At 42.4% G+C, this 13,208-nt stretch overlaps 1 long non-coding RNA gene across 1 annotated transcript; it reads left to right on the forward strand.

Annotated features, from left to right (window-relative positions):
* The first annotated feature begins 3,091 nt into the window (after positions 1–3,091).
* LOC134485005 (uncharacterized) lies at positions 3,092–12,815 on the forward strand. The gene is made up of 2 exons (XR_015645900.1): positions 3,092–3,174; positions 11,485–12,815. It is a non-coding gene; the product is annotated as an uncharacterized LOC134485005 (long non-coding RNA).
* Positions 12,816–13,208: the final 393 nt, after the last annotated feature.

Here is a 13,208-nt window from a genome sequence, read left to right on the forward strand (position 1 = left end):
GTGTTTTTTTTTAATTATTTCTCTGTAGTACAGGTTGAGGTCAGGAATACTGATTCTCCCAGAGTTTCTTTTATTGTTGAGAATATTTTTCTTTATCCTGTGTTTTTTGTCATTCTAGATGAATTTGAGAATTGCTCTAACTCTATGAAGAATTGAGTTGGAATTTTCATGGGGATTGCTTTGACTCTATAGATTGGTTTAGGTAAGATGGCCAATTTACTATGTTTATCCTGCTGATCCAAGAACATGGGAGATCTTTCCATCTTCTGAGGTCTTCCGCAATTTCTTTTATCAGAGTCTTGTTCTTATTGTTCAGATCTTTCACTTGCTTTGTTAGAGTCACCCTGAGGTATTTTATATTATATGCGACTAATTTTAAGGGTGCTGTTTCCCTAATTTTTTTCAGCCCATTTTTCCTTTGAGTAGGGGAAGATTGCTGATTTGATAGAGTGAATTTTTCTAACTAGCCACTTTGCTTACATTGTTTATCAGCTGAAGGAGTTCTATGGTAGAATATTTTGTGGTCACCGGTTGATACTATCATATCATCCACCAATAGTGATATCTTAACTTCCTCCTTCCCAATTTGTATTCCTTTGATCTATTTTTGTTATCTAATTGTTCTGGCTAGAACCTCCCATAAAATACTGAATAGATACTGGGAGAATGAGAAGGCTTGCCTTGTCCCTGATTTTAGTAGGATTGCTTCAAATTTCTCTCCATTTTGTTTGATATTGTCTGTTTGTTGTATAAGGTTATATATCTACATAAGTATATATGTATATAGTTAAACATCCATTCAGGTTAGATGTCCTCTGCCTTTGTAACACTGAATTACATTAATCAGGGCTGGTCTGACTCTCCATATTAGATTGGGGAAAGTTTGTGGAAACGCTGTACTTTTAAACTACCCCCGTAGTTATGCTTGCTTAGGTGGCGCAAATTGCCTGCTTACTGAAATTGAGCACACTGTCTTTGTTATTTTCTTTCTCCATTTTTAGTGTGGGTTTGTTGCATTACCATATATATCTGTGTACGTAGGTGCATGTGGAGGCTTGCCCTGAGGTTGACAGAAATTATCCTCAGATTACTGTCTGTTACTCATTGAGAGAGGGTCTCTCAATGGCTAAGCTGTTTGCCTTGTCTTTCTAGCATTTATGTAATCTTCAGTTGACCACTGGGCCATCTGTAGTGTGCATATTTATTTTTGAAAGTTACTGTCAAGAGAATATATTGTCCCTTTTCTACATGGAATTGTTTCTTGGTTTATTAGACTTTTGTTATATTTTAAGTTCTACTCATAACTTTTTGGGAGACTGGTTATAGGCCTATGTCACAAACCCTGCCCTTTTCCTTGAACTTACATTTAGTTGATGAGCACAGATTGGGTTTTAAAGTTCTGCTCAGACCACAGCGTAGGTGTAGCTTGTCTCAGCAGCAATACAGAAAATTACTGAAATAATATGCAACAAAGAATAAGTTTCACTGAAACATGAAAATTCTGATGAAAATTTAGTTAGGCAAGTTAGTTGTATTTTTATGCATGATCGTTTGTGTTTTCTTCTTGTCCAGCCAAGATGCAGACTTACCTGGCAGTTCTGGAGCCCCTGAAAACCTGATATTTAAAGAGCATCTGCCCCACTTTTCACAAGGTCCTGATGTGTCTGACAAAATGAAAGCCTCTCCTAAGTTAACAGAGCTTGAGAATGAACTGAACAGTAAGTGAGAAGAGAGAGGTCACCTGTACTCAAGCAGGTCTGACCTAGGCAGTGGATTTGTGGGAGTGGGCCTGAAGAAGAAGGAACAAATGTACTTCTAAGTGATGTTTAATTTCTTTTTCTGAAATGGTTGCAATTGAGAGATGTTCCAAATCCAAGAAACTTTGTTTTACTTTACCAAGAAAAATCCTGCCTAGTTCTTAGTGATCTGACTAAGGTGAAGTTTCCTGTTCTTGTTAGCTGTGGGGTTCTTGGACTCAGAGGGCAGAATGAAGGGCTGTAAAGATGACAGGGTGTTTCCTCTACCCTCTCTTCTCCATTGTCATTCCAAGGACAGTAGGCCTAGAAATTATCTTTCCCTTCTTTCTCCAAACTCCATTTGCCTACCGGAGATTGATATCCGAGAATTTCAGACAACTACTGTGTTATAGTGGACCCTGTCTGCAGGAGAAAGTCTCTCAGTGCAGGTGAAATGTTGCCTGTATGTGCTTTAATTTGCATGAGGTGGCTAGAAGGAGGTTTTTAATGTAAGGTGCACAACACATCATTCTTCAAAAATGTGAGCCTCCCTATCTATTGTAAATATTTGAGATTGAATATCTAATTCATAATTTAATTTCAAAAATTCTAAAGAAAGATTTTGGATTTGATCCTAGGGATTTAATTTTAAAAATACAAATCATCATTAGACTAATCACTGGTGGAAATTAAAGATGACAGTTCTGTTCTAAAGTTAACTAATATTTCAGAGGCTCCAAAGGATCTAGAGCTCTCAAAGCATTACAGAGCTTTCTTGCTGGTAGGAGCAAAGGCGTCTGAGAAGAATGGGAGCTCGTGGGTGGCAGGCAAACACAGCTATCTCAGACATTGAACATTTAATAAGGAGATGTAGATACACTGTCAGGAAAGGAAGAAGCGTGTTGCTGTGCCTCCTGTGACTTAAGTGCTATAAGAACACTTGTCGCAGTTGAGTCTGCATCTCTTTCTCAGCCTAACAGTTATTTAATTTTAATTTAATTAACGGTGTGAGAAATGAACATAGAACCTGTGTGGTTGACTGAAGGACCCAACAAAACATTATCTGTAAGGTAGGCTCGCAAGATGGTAGAGCGGAAGGGGAAGGGCCTGCTCTCTGGGAAGTCTGAGGCAGGATCGCGAGTGGGCTGGGAAAGAGATGCCTCCAGGTGAGATGGGTACACAATGCCACAGTAAATTGATTTGTATTTCTCAAGTACTGTGGCGACCTTGTATTTCTTGAGAGGACAGGAGCAAAATCCTGTGTTCAATGAACCAGTAAGCTAGACTGGAAAATTTCTGTGGGTAGGCATAGTGCGCATGTGCATGAGTGGCCAATGAACAATACCCGCCCCCCTCTCTCGGATTTAGCCACGCCCTTCATTCGTTACTGTGGGGATTTTCGGAACAGAGGTTGTGGCAGTTTCAGCATCAAATACCTGTGAGTATGAAGGGAGCCCAGGGAGTTTGAAACCGCCCATATCTGCTCTCAGGAATGTGGGAAAAATAAGAGAATTGGGATTGGCTTGTTAGCGCTCTTTTGTGAGTCTTATCTTGAGTTCCCTTGGGATGGAGACCAATTAGGTCTGCTTCTTTTCAGGAATCTTAGGGAAGTTGACCTGTTTACTCCCCACTGTCTTTATGGCTCCTTTCTCCAACTGCCACTTGGGTCCTCTCTGACCTCTCATTTGCTGCATCAGCACATCAAGGTCTCCTGACTTGGCACCTCCCTCAGCTATGCTGAACATCCACAGACTACATACTGAGCAGGATTTGGGAGTACAGCTACTAACACCAAAAATTATGTAACCCTACGCGTTCCCTTCTTAGAGCACACAGTAGAAAAAATAGACCGATAAAGTGAACAAAAATATAAACACTATGCCTGATAATGGCTGCCAAGCAGAGAGTCTGAACATTACATGATCTAAACTCAGCCCCACCCTAAAATTAGAGTTCATGTCTGGGCTGCAGGGACAGAAAGCTCCTGTTCAACAGGGGAGACTGAGGGATTAGAAGACAGAGGTCTCTGTGGAAAGTGATATGTGACCAGCCAGGGCTTGTGGTATACTGGAAACATGACAGAGGCTGAGGGAATGGGAGCTCAAGCCCCACCGTCCTAGCCAATATCTAAAGACTATGCTGTGACCTTAACCTGAGAGAAGACGATCTGTTCTGCCTCTTAAAGGTGAGTTTGTAGCAGGTTTTCTTCCTGACCAGAGAGGTGAGATGACTGCATGAGCAGCTCCTTATAAGAGAAGGCTTGACTTCCCAGTAGAAAACAAGGCACTCTGTGGGCATGCCCCAAGGGAAAGTGGTGAGAGCCACAATCAGCATTTTTGATCTTTGCAAATTTGCCTAAGTGGACATTGAAAGAAGAAACCTTTGTTCCAGCAACAAGTGTTAAGTTCCCTGGGGACCGCACAGCTCTGTCTGTTTCAAGACCCAACCCAGCTATCCAGAAGCTTCACCCTGGGACTGTACCTTAGCACCCAACTCAGGACCACTTTATCTCACCTCGAGAGACAAATCTTAGGACTTAATACTTAGTCCCATCTACCCCAAGATCGACCTGAGCTTACAGCAGTGAATTTCAGGCTCCAGGACACACCAAGAACGCACACTGTAATATTTTTGGGCTGCCTGCAGAACTGAGCAGAGGTTTCTGTGGGCTTGAGATTGGAAGTCTTAGGTCCAAGAGTTGGTTCCAGTTCTCCTCAGTTTGTAGGTAGCTGATTCCTCTTGGTGTTCTGTGCTTTCTCCCTGCACCCTTTAAGTGTCTGTGGCTCTAGGGTTCCCTTCATAGGACCCCAAAGACATTACAACAGAGCCCACCTTTCAGGCTTCCTTGAATCAATCACCTTGAAGGCACTGTCTTTAAGTGTCACCTGCTGAGTGTCAGGGACTTCATCCTTCACCATATGAAGTGGGGTGTATCTTGTCCAAGCTAAGGCACTCAAGAGAGAATCGTAGGGTCAGGGCAAACCTGACAGAAATTTCTCACAGAGCCCCATTCTAATTGGACCAGACTTTGTAAATGTGTCCCAGGTCTTTTTGGCACTGCTATCCAGCATTGTTCTCATGATATGACTTTGTCATTTATGGGGAGAAATTGCACAAAAGGCATCCCATGAGAAAGGAAGAACAAGGCAGTCAACTTGTAGATGGAATCCTATTATAAATGGCAGAGACCCTAAGGAATCTGCTAAAGTTTAGCATTGAACAGTGAGTCATACCAGACCAATGAATATGAGCTCTGTCAGCAGAAATAAAGCATTTCTATATCTTAGCAGTAAACAAAACAATAGTTGGGAAAATTTCTATGTCATACACCATCTTTAATAAAAATCAAAAATATTTTCAAATTACTTTGAGCAAGCATATACTAAAATTTAACTATAGCTTCTATTATTGTTTGAAATCTAGGAAGTAAGTAAATTTCATCAAAACATTACAGAGATTTTCATACTCAACAGAATACATTTAGAAATTAACAGTTTATAACTCATAGGTTTTCATTACTCAGTATATAACTCAGAGGTTTTCAAACTCATATCGTGGATTCTCTTTACCAATCAGAGTTTAGAAGTGCAGATAATGCTGTCTCCAGGTAGTCACACATACTCTGTGAGAAGATTTAGAGAGTTAATTCCCTAACAGGAGGGTCCGCATCCCAATCTGGAGACAGAATTCCCTTCAAGAGGGTCTAAATCACCTGCAGGTATGAGTAGCCCCCTCAGAGGAAGGACTGAATCTCCTGCAGGCGAGAATGACAAAAATGAGAGGATCCATAGGAGGAGGGACTTAATTTCTTCTCTGATGAGACTGGAGCACCAGCAGGAATTTGACTCTGTAGTCTGAGAGATTATTTTCATCATGATGTTCTGAGTTCCCTGAATCCACAGCTGGAACACTGAGCCACCACCAGGAACACTGCACCTGGACCAGTTGTCTAAGGGAATTAAATACGAATTTCACTTCTTTGGCTATTAAAATCCCACCATGCTCTAGCTTCCTTCCAACATCCACCCTTCATTCCCCACCATCTCAGCTTCTCAATAAATCCTTCCTCTCCTTGATTTTCCAAACCACCTATGTCTTATAATCACCTACACACACACACACACACACACACACACACACACACACACACACACACACACAGACACATACACCTGGCTTTGAAGGGATCAGATTATGTTTTTTAAGGCTGAACTGTTTCTATGGCTTTCTCTGTAAACTCTGCTTCCCAGCTACTTTCCATGGTACCTTCCTGACCAAAGGTTAAAGAGTCCAGAGTGTAAAGCTTGCACCCCTGGTAGTCCTCAGGTCTGGTGCTGATGGGCTCAGAGCCATGGGGTGTGTGATTAGCCGGCCAGGCCTTGCTGAGGCTGACTTGTCTTGTCTCTGCAGTATGTGCCCACAAAACCGGAAGAGGGTAAGATATTCTAGATGTTGAGTTGCAGATGACTGTGAGCTGACTTAGAGTTGTTGGAAAACAAGTGAAAGTCCTCTGCAAAGGCAACCAGTGCTCTCAAACCCTGAGCGATTTCTCTAGTTCTTGCTCTGAAGGTTTTCTGATGTCCTGTTGATTACTGTCTGCTCCACCAGCCTGTTCCACAGGAACCAGTCTTATGATTGTGTAGCATCACAACACCAAAAATAGTTTAATCTCTTACTGGATGCCCTTAATGATTTTTACAAATGATAAAAATTGACTATATTTGTTTTTGAATATTGACAGTGCCTCTGGAACTAAACTCAATCAGCTAGTTCCTTTCACTTCTATCCATCTCACAAACTCACACAGTATATTCTTTTCTGTCCTCAGTGTACCATGTATTGCTGTAAGCACCAGCATTGTTAAGGCAAGCAAAAAGAGATTTATAAAACCTTCAGAATTTGAAATTTACATTCACTCATAGCTTGTGCTACACATCATTAATCCCACCTTTCAGGAGAGAGAAGGTCTCTATACTGTCCAAACTTCCCTTGTCTACAGGGTGAGTTTTAGGACAGCTTCAGTTTGTGGTGACACTCTGTCTCAAATTAACCAAACAACAACAACCCAACCACACTCACACACAAACACATGCATGGAACACACACACACACACACACACACAGAGAGAGAGAGAGAGAGAGAGAGAGAGAGAGAGAGAGAGAGAGAGAAAGAGAGAGAGAGACAGAGAGAGCACTGTCCAGTTGCTACCCTTCTCATTCCTAAAGTGACCTTTCAGTGTAATTGTATTTTAACCTCAACTTCCTCAGTCCTTCCAGTGTGGAGGCTTCTGTTAAACCTGCACCAATTGGCAACTGACAGCAGACCAGTTTCTGCTTCCTGGTGGGGAAATTGGGTGGTGTTGTTTTGTTATTCTGTACTCCCTTAGCCGACCTCCCTAGGCCCTGAGAAGATTCCATTCGCTTCCTTCAGACGACTTTAGTGTTTTTAAGTCATACTCAACAAAGTAAGAAACCATTTGTTCTGACTGCAGTATTTAGGATCATGTTGAATAGGTACCAGCAGAATGTACGCTGTTTAAGAAGTAGGTCTGTGGGTTAGGATTAGCTGTAATTTTATCTGCTGAGTGAGTGAGTGTTTGCTTCATGTCCTTGCCCCTTTTGCCTTCTGTGGTATTTTTATTCCTATAGACTAAAGGGTTTTAGTTTGTGTTGGCTCCTTCTGCGATTTCAGTGTCCAATACCTCTAGACCTATACTGTAAGTGTGACCAGATTAACAGGGCTGTTGATTTTCCATGGAGATGCTTGTTTACATTTTTACTTAATCCACATCTTATGTGCAAGAGGAGGGAGAGCAGCTTGCTGGCTCTGCATCAGCACACAGTGACCCAGAGTGAAGGTTCTCTCTGTTACTGATTCGAATTCCTGAATCACCATAACATTTTGCATGAGCTATCCTCCACTGTCTCGGGCATTTGAGTACTCCTTTCCCACTTGGTGACTCTGTTTGGGAAGATCCAGGAGGTGTGCCCTTGCTGGAGAAAGAATGTCAGCGGGGCTGGGCTTCGAGGTTTCAGTGCTGTGCACCACTCCCTGTGCACTCTCTGCTTTGTACTTGTGATTCTAGATGTCATACCTCAGCCTCCTCCTCCTTCTGCCATGCCCTGTAGTCATGGAACTTAACCTCTGCTAACACATGTTCTCTGAAATAGAATCACTAATGTCCTACTTGTTTTATAGTTTGCTGTGCTCATGGCATTTCTGTCACAGAAATACAAAGGTAACAAATGCAGAAGGTGACATAATGGAGTGGACTCTTGCTGTGTGACACCTCACGATGCCAGGTTGTTTCTTGTTTTGGGAAATATGTAAGAATTCCAGTGCTCTAAGAAGAGTTTAATGGGCTATACTGGCAGGCACTTGGGAGTCAGGAGTGCCAAGAGGTATTCAGACTGTGGAAGCCCAGGAGAAGGGGATTCAGGAGGAAAAAATGTTTGTAACTGGTCTAGGATAATTCCTACAAAGCTTTTACAAAAATGTGGCTTCCTTTCTGCCCACATCCTAAAAACTTATCTGAGGCTAAATTTAAAAGTAATAAACAAATTTCTTTGATGAAAATTTGAAGAGGGCCCAGTATGGCCTCGGTCTTACTGTGGTTATAAGTCTTCAATGAAAAAGAACAAATGGGGCAAAAAGAAATACAAAATGTAGAGTTTGGAAAGAAAAAGACACTGGGAAGATTAATATTATAGCCAATGCCTATACCAGAAGAGAGCCTGAAATTGCTTGGAGATTAGCACCTTAATAAGAGGCCATGTCTCCTCAGGTGAAGACATCACTCAACTAACTTAGTAATCTGTGGTAGAAAATGACTTACTTAGAGTTTTCCTGCTATTAACAGACACCATGACCAAAGCAACTCTTATAAGAAGAACATTTATTTGGGTTTGCCTTCAAGTTCAGCAGTTTGGTTCATTATCATCAAGGTAGGGGCATGGTAGCATCTAGGCAGACATGTTGCAGGAGGATCTGGGAGTTCTACATCATCATCTGAAGGTTGCTACTAGAAAACTGATTTTCATGCAGCTAGGACAAGAAACATAAGGGTCACATCTACAGTGACACACTTCTTCCATCAAGGCTACACCTATCCAATGAGGGCACATCTTTAAATAGCCCCACTCCCTGGGCTGAGCATATTTAAATCACCGCATGAACATTAGGTATTTTCAGTTCCTGGTATAACTTTTGATCAGAAGCTGCTGCTACTGTGGTTCATGGGGCCCAGGTCTTTGTAGAAATCAAGCATCTTCTCATGTACTCTCATCAGTCACTGGAAGTAAGGAAGCTGAAGAAAGGACTGCTGTGTGGACTGAGACAGCTGAGCAAGTCTGCTTTGGGAAGGTGTGTCAATTTTTATCTCTACATAGAGACAGTATGAGGTTTACCTGACCTTACCTGGACAGTTTTCATGTTTGGAACCCCTGGACCCTATTCATTGTCCAGTAGGAAAGTGTCATTTTGCACTCAATGTCAACTTGTGCCTATCATGTACCCAATGTTGATAGATGACTTAAGAATGTAGGTTTGAAAGGTGTCCAATTCTAATCTGGGAAGGAGAACAGCAGGCCTGAGAGGAACAGGCCTCATGTGCAGAGGGAGGTCCATCTGTACATGGTTGGGAGAAGTTCAGAGAAGGTTAGTCAAACCTGTGTATCCAGGAGAGCTCAGTTAACTGTGGAAACAATAAGAGTAAAGGTAACTTCGAACTTGGAGAAAGAGAAGGTTTGTTGCAACTGTTTGTGGACTGTGCTTCAGAGATGATGAGACATAGAGAAGCTCTGTCTTGGGTTCATGGCACTAAGCATGCTAGCTGAGCACTTCATATCTTAAGTTGGTATGATTTTAGGGGTCTTACACAAAGGTTATCACCTTATCTACCAAGAGCATCTTGCTTTACTTCTAGCAGTCACATGAATTTAAATTTCCTACTTGTTTGTGTTCTTTCTTTCTTTTTTTTTTTAACTTGAGTATTTCTTATATACATTTCAAGGGTTATTCCCTTTCCTGGTTTCCGTGCAAACATCCCCCTAATCCCTCCCCCTCCCCTTCTTTATGGGTGTTCCCCTCCCCATCCTCCCCCCATTGCTGCCCTTAAAAACTCACTGATTAGTTTTAGCTGAGTCTCCTGGGAGACTTTGCTCTTAAGTGCTGTAAATTTAAAATATTTGGTGATTAACATAAATAACTATACATAGGTCAATACAGGGCCCACACTGACATCACCTTGCTATCTGGAGCTGTTAACTCCTGGGCCAAGGTTCTCAAATGTCTCTGCCTCAGAAAGAAATGTGGTAGTTTGATTTCATAATCTACCTACATTCCTTCTGTCACCCAGGATATCTGCTAGAATGAGAGGATTCTGTCCCATGCAGGACAATCTAGATACTGTTTCCCCAGCAGGAATGAAAGGACCACTTCCTGCCTCTCAGGGGAAGTCCCTGGTGTTCACTGTAATGTCACCCAATAGTCCCACCTTGAATCTGCTGTTCCACTTGAGCCTGGAGCCTCCCTTTTATTCTGGGAGATAAACAGGTATCTCCAGCTAGGCAGAGTGGTCCAAACATGAGATTTTGTGAGGGCAGTGAGAGTGGTGTATACACATTGAGGGTTTCAGATTGAATGATACTGAACTTAATGTACTTCCTATTAGAGTCATCTGTGAGTGACATGTGAGCTTTGTATTAAAATTTACCTTTAGGCCCAAGAATTCATGATATGTCAATGCCCTACTTGCTTTTGAAGATATCCAAGGAACTGCATATAAAAGAGAAAATACAGATCAGAAAGTGTTCCTAGGTGTACAGCACTTGTTTACATGTGCAAGTCCTAGTGCCCAACTCCAAGAGCACACATTATGCCTTAGAAATAGATGATAAGCACTCTCTCTCTCTCTCTCTCTCTCTCTCTCTCTCTCTCTCTCTCTCTCTCTCTCTTTCTCTGTGTGTGTGTGTGTGTGTGTGTGTGTGTGTGTGTGTGTGTGTGCTTTTATGTGTATGTGAGAACCTGAAGGTGAGCTCAGGGTCTGCATGGCCCACTTGGGACAAGGATCCCACATTGTTTGACTCACATGAAGACAAGTATAATGTTGTTGGTGTGACCAGCATATAAACATTGGGACACGAGAGAACTATTTACAAAGCCAACAGTTTTGATTGATTTATGTGAATTGGGGCAGATTTGAGAGCACACTTAAGAGTTTTAAACTGTGTTTGAAAAAATTAAACAGTATTCTTGGAATAGTTTCTTTGGAGTAGACCACCGAAGGCCAAATTTTATCTGATTGTTGGTGAGCACCTGTGGGTTTTTGTGTTCCTTATGTAGTGTCCCTTGGGTTTTGGTCAGACAATGTAAACCTTATCATTTTCACTTTTTTTAACATCTCAAATGATAGCCCACTTTCCAGGTGCCACTCCACAAACTCCCACTCCTACATCTTCAATCTCATCAGTCCATCTTGCCACTATGATGGTGCTCCTAAACCCACCACCATTTCCAAACCCACCATTCCAGCATCCTCCTATATTGGGGCATCACATCTCCACAGGACCAAGGGATTTTCATCCTATTGGTTTCAGATAATGCCATCCTCTGAGATATAGATATAGAGAGATATATAGATATAGATATAGATATATATCACATCCCTGTACACCCCTTGGTTGGTGGTCTATTTACTGGAAGCACTGTGTGGTCCAGCCAGCATATGTTGTTCTTCCTATATTGCAGGACCTCCTCTGTCACAGGACATCCACTGTTTAAGCACCACCACTACCTCAGGAAGTCCACTGTCTGTGTGTCAACTCCACTGTTACAGGACTTCAAGTTTCTCAGCATCTCAACTATCACAGGATTTCTACTGTGCAGGAGCTCAAGTGTCTTACAACGTCCAATGTCATAGGACCATCAATGTCACAAGAACTCCTCTGTCCAAGGAACTGCACAGTCCAAACAACACTATGATTGCAGGACATTCACTGTGGAAACACCTCCACTATTGCAGGGCCTCCACTGTCCATACATCAACTCCACTGTCGCAGATCCCCCATTACTGCAGACCTCCACTGTCACAGGACCTCCACTGTAGGAGCACTACAACTGTCGCAGGATCTCCAGTGTCTTATAACCTGCTCTATCCCAGGACTTCCACTGTTGTAGCATTACCATGGTCACAGCAACTACACTGTTTCAGGACATCAAGTGAAGCTGGACCTCCAATGATGCTCCAACTTCTCTGTCACAGGATCTCTACAGTTACAGGAATACTCCTGTATCAGCAATTCCAATTGCTGGACCTCAGTTGTCACATGACCTCCACTGTAGCCGAACCTTCAATTTTGCAGCACCTCCACTAGAGGTAGAATGACCTCCCCTATCACAGTGCCTCCACTTTCAAAGGACCTTCACTGTCACAGAACCTGCACAATTTCAGTGCCTCCGCTGTTGCAGGACCTACCTTTTCACAGGATCTGCACTGTTGCAACAACTCTAATTGCACTTTTACAAAGGCATTACTGGTTATTAGATTTGAGGCTGAATGGAATGTGATGTTACATTCGTAAACATAAGAATTTGTTCTGTGCGTCTTGTGATTAATGGCCACTTGTGCTAGGACCAGTAACTTATGGAAAGATTCCATGAGGTCATAGCACTCTCCACCTCACCTTGTGGAAACTGGTGTTTTTAGAGTGTGATAAACTTCAGGTGAAGGGATGCAGTCAGCAAGACCACGCTCTAGAGTGGGATACACAGCAGTCATATTGAGTCCTTGCTGGGAAGAAAAGAAATCCAGAAGAGGGAGGAGGCTTAGGTTAGAGGAAGAATCATAAAATATTTAGAGAATATAAGAAGGTAAGAATTATGGGGAACTGGAAAACAGAGCCAGAGGAAGAATGAGCACAGAGCAAACTGGGATGGACAAAGCACAAATGTACCTGGGTTGTGCCTTCTGCATGTTCTCTGGACGATCGCCTTGTGCCTCATTTCTGGGAGAACACTCTCTTCTCCCCATATAAAGTTTCTTTCTTGAAAGAAAGCAGCAACACAACTTCATCAGTGAATTTCCCCATTGAAATTTGTTCATTCTTTCAAAGCCTCTGGGAAGGCCCTAGCTGGGGAAAGTCCTCTCTGCTGAGAAACAGCAGGAAAGTAGGTTGTCCTCTGTGTTCTCATTGCGACTGCTCTTCTAAGTGTGGTTGATTGTTGATTGAAGACACAGGGCACTTCTAGCATGTATGTATGCTTTATTCAGTGTGGGTGGCATTGGGAGTATCCTGAAAAGAAGGGTAGGCGCCTCTGCCTCTTTGACTAGGAGTATGATCAAAGTCAGACACTCGACCATTGGAAGATGAGACCAATGTGTCTACAGTGTACTCACTTCTATTCCTCTTTAGTCCTAGAGGGAAATAAGTGCCGTCAGTGAGGGTAGGGAATGGGGCCCTAACTGGACAAAC

The sequence above is a fragment of the Rattus norvegicus genome, chromosome 1, assembly GCF_021556685.1.
Source record: "Rattus norvegicus strain SHRSP/BbbUtx chromosome 1, alternate assembly SHRSP_T2T, whole genome shotgun sequence".
Taxonomy (NCBI): domain Eukaryota; kingdom Metazoa; phylum Chordata; class Mammalia; order Rodentia; family Muridae; genus Rattus; species Rattus norvegicus.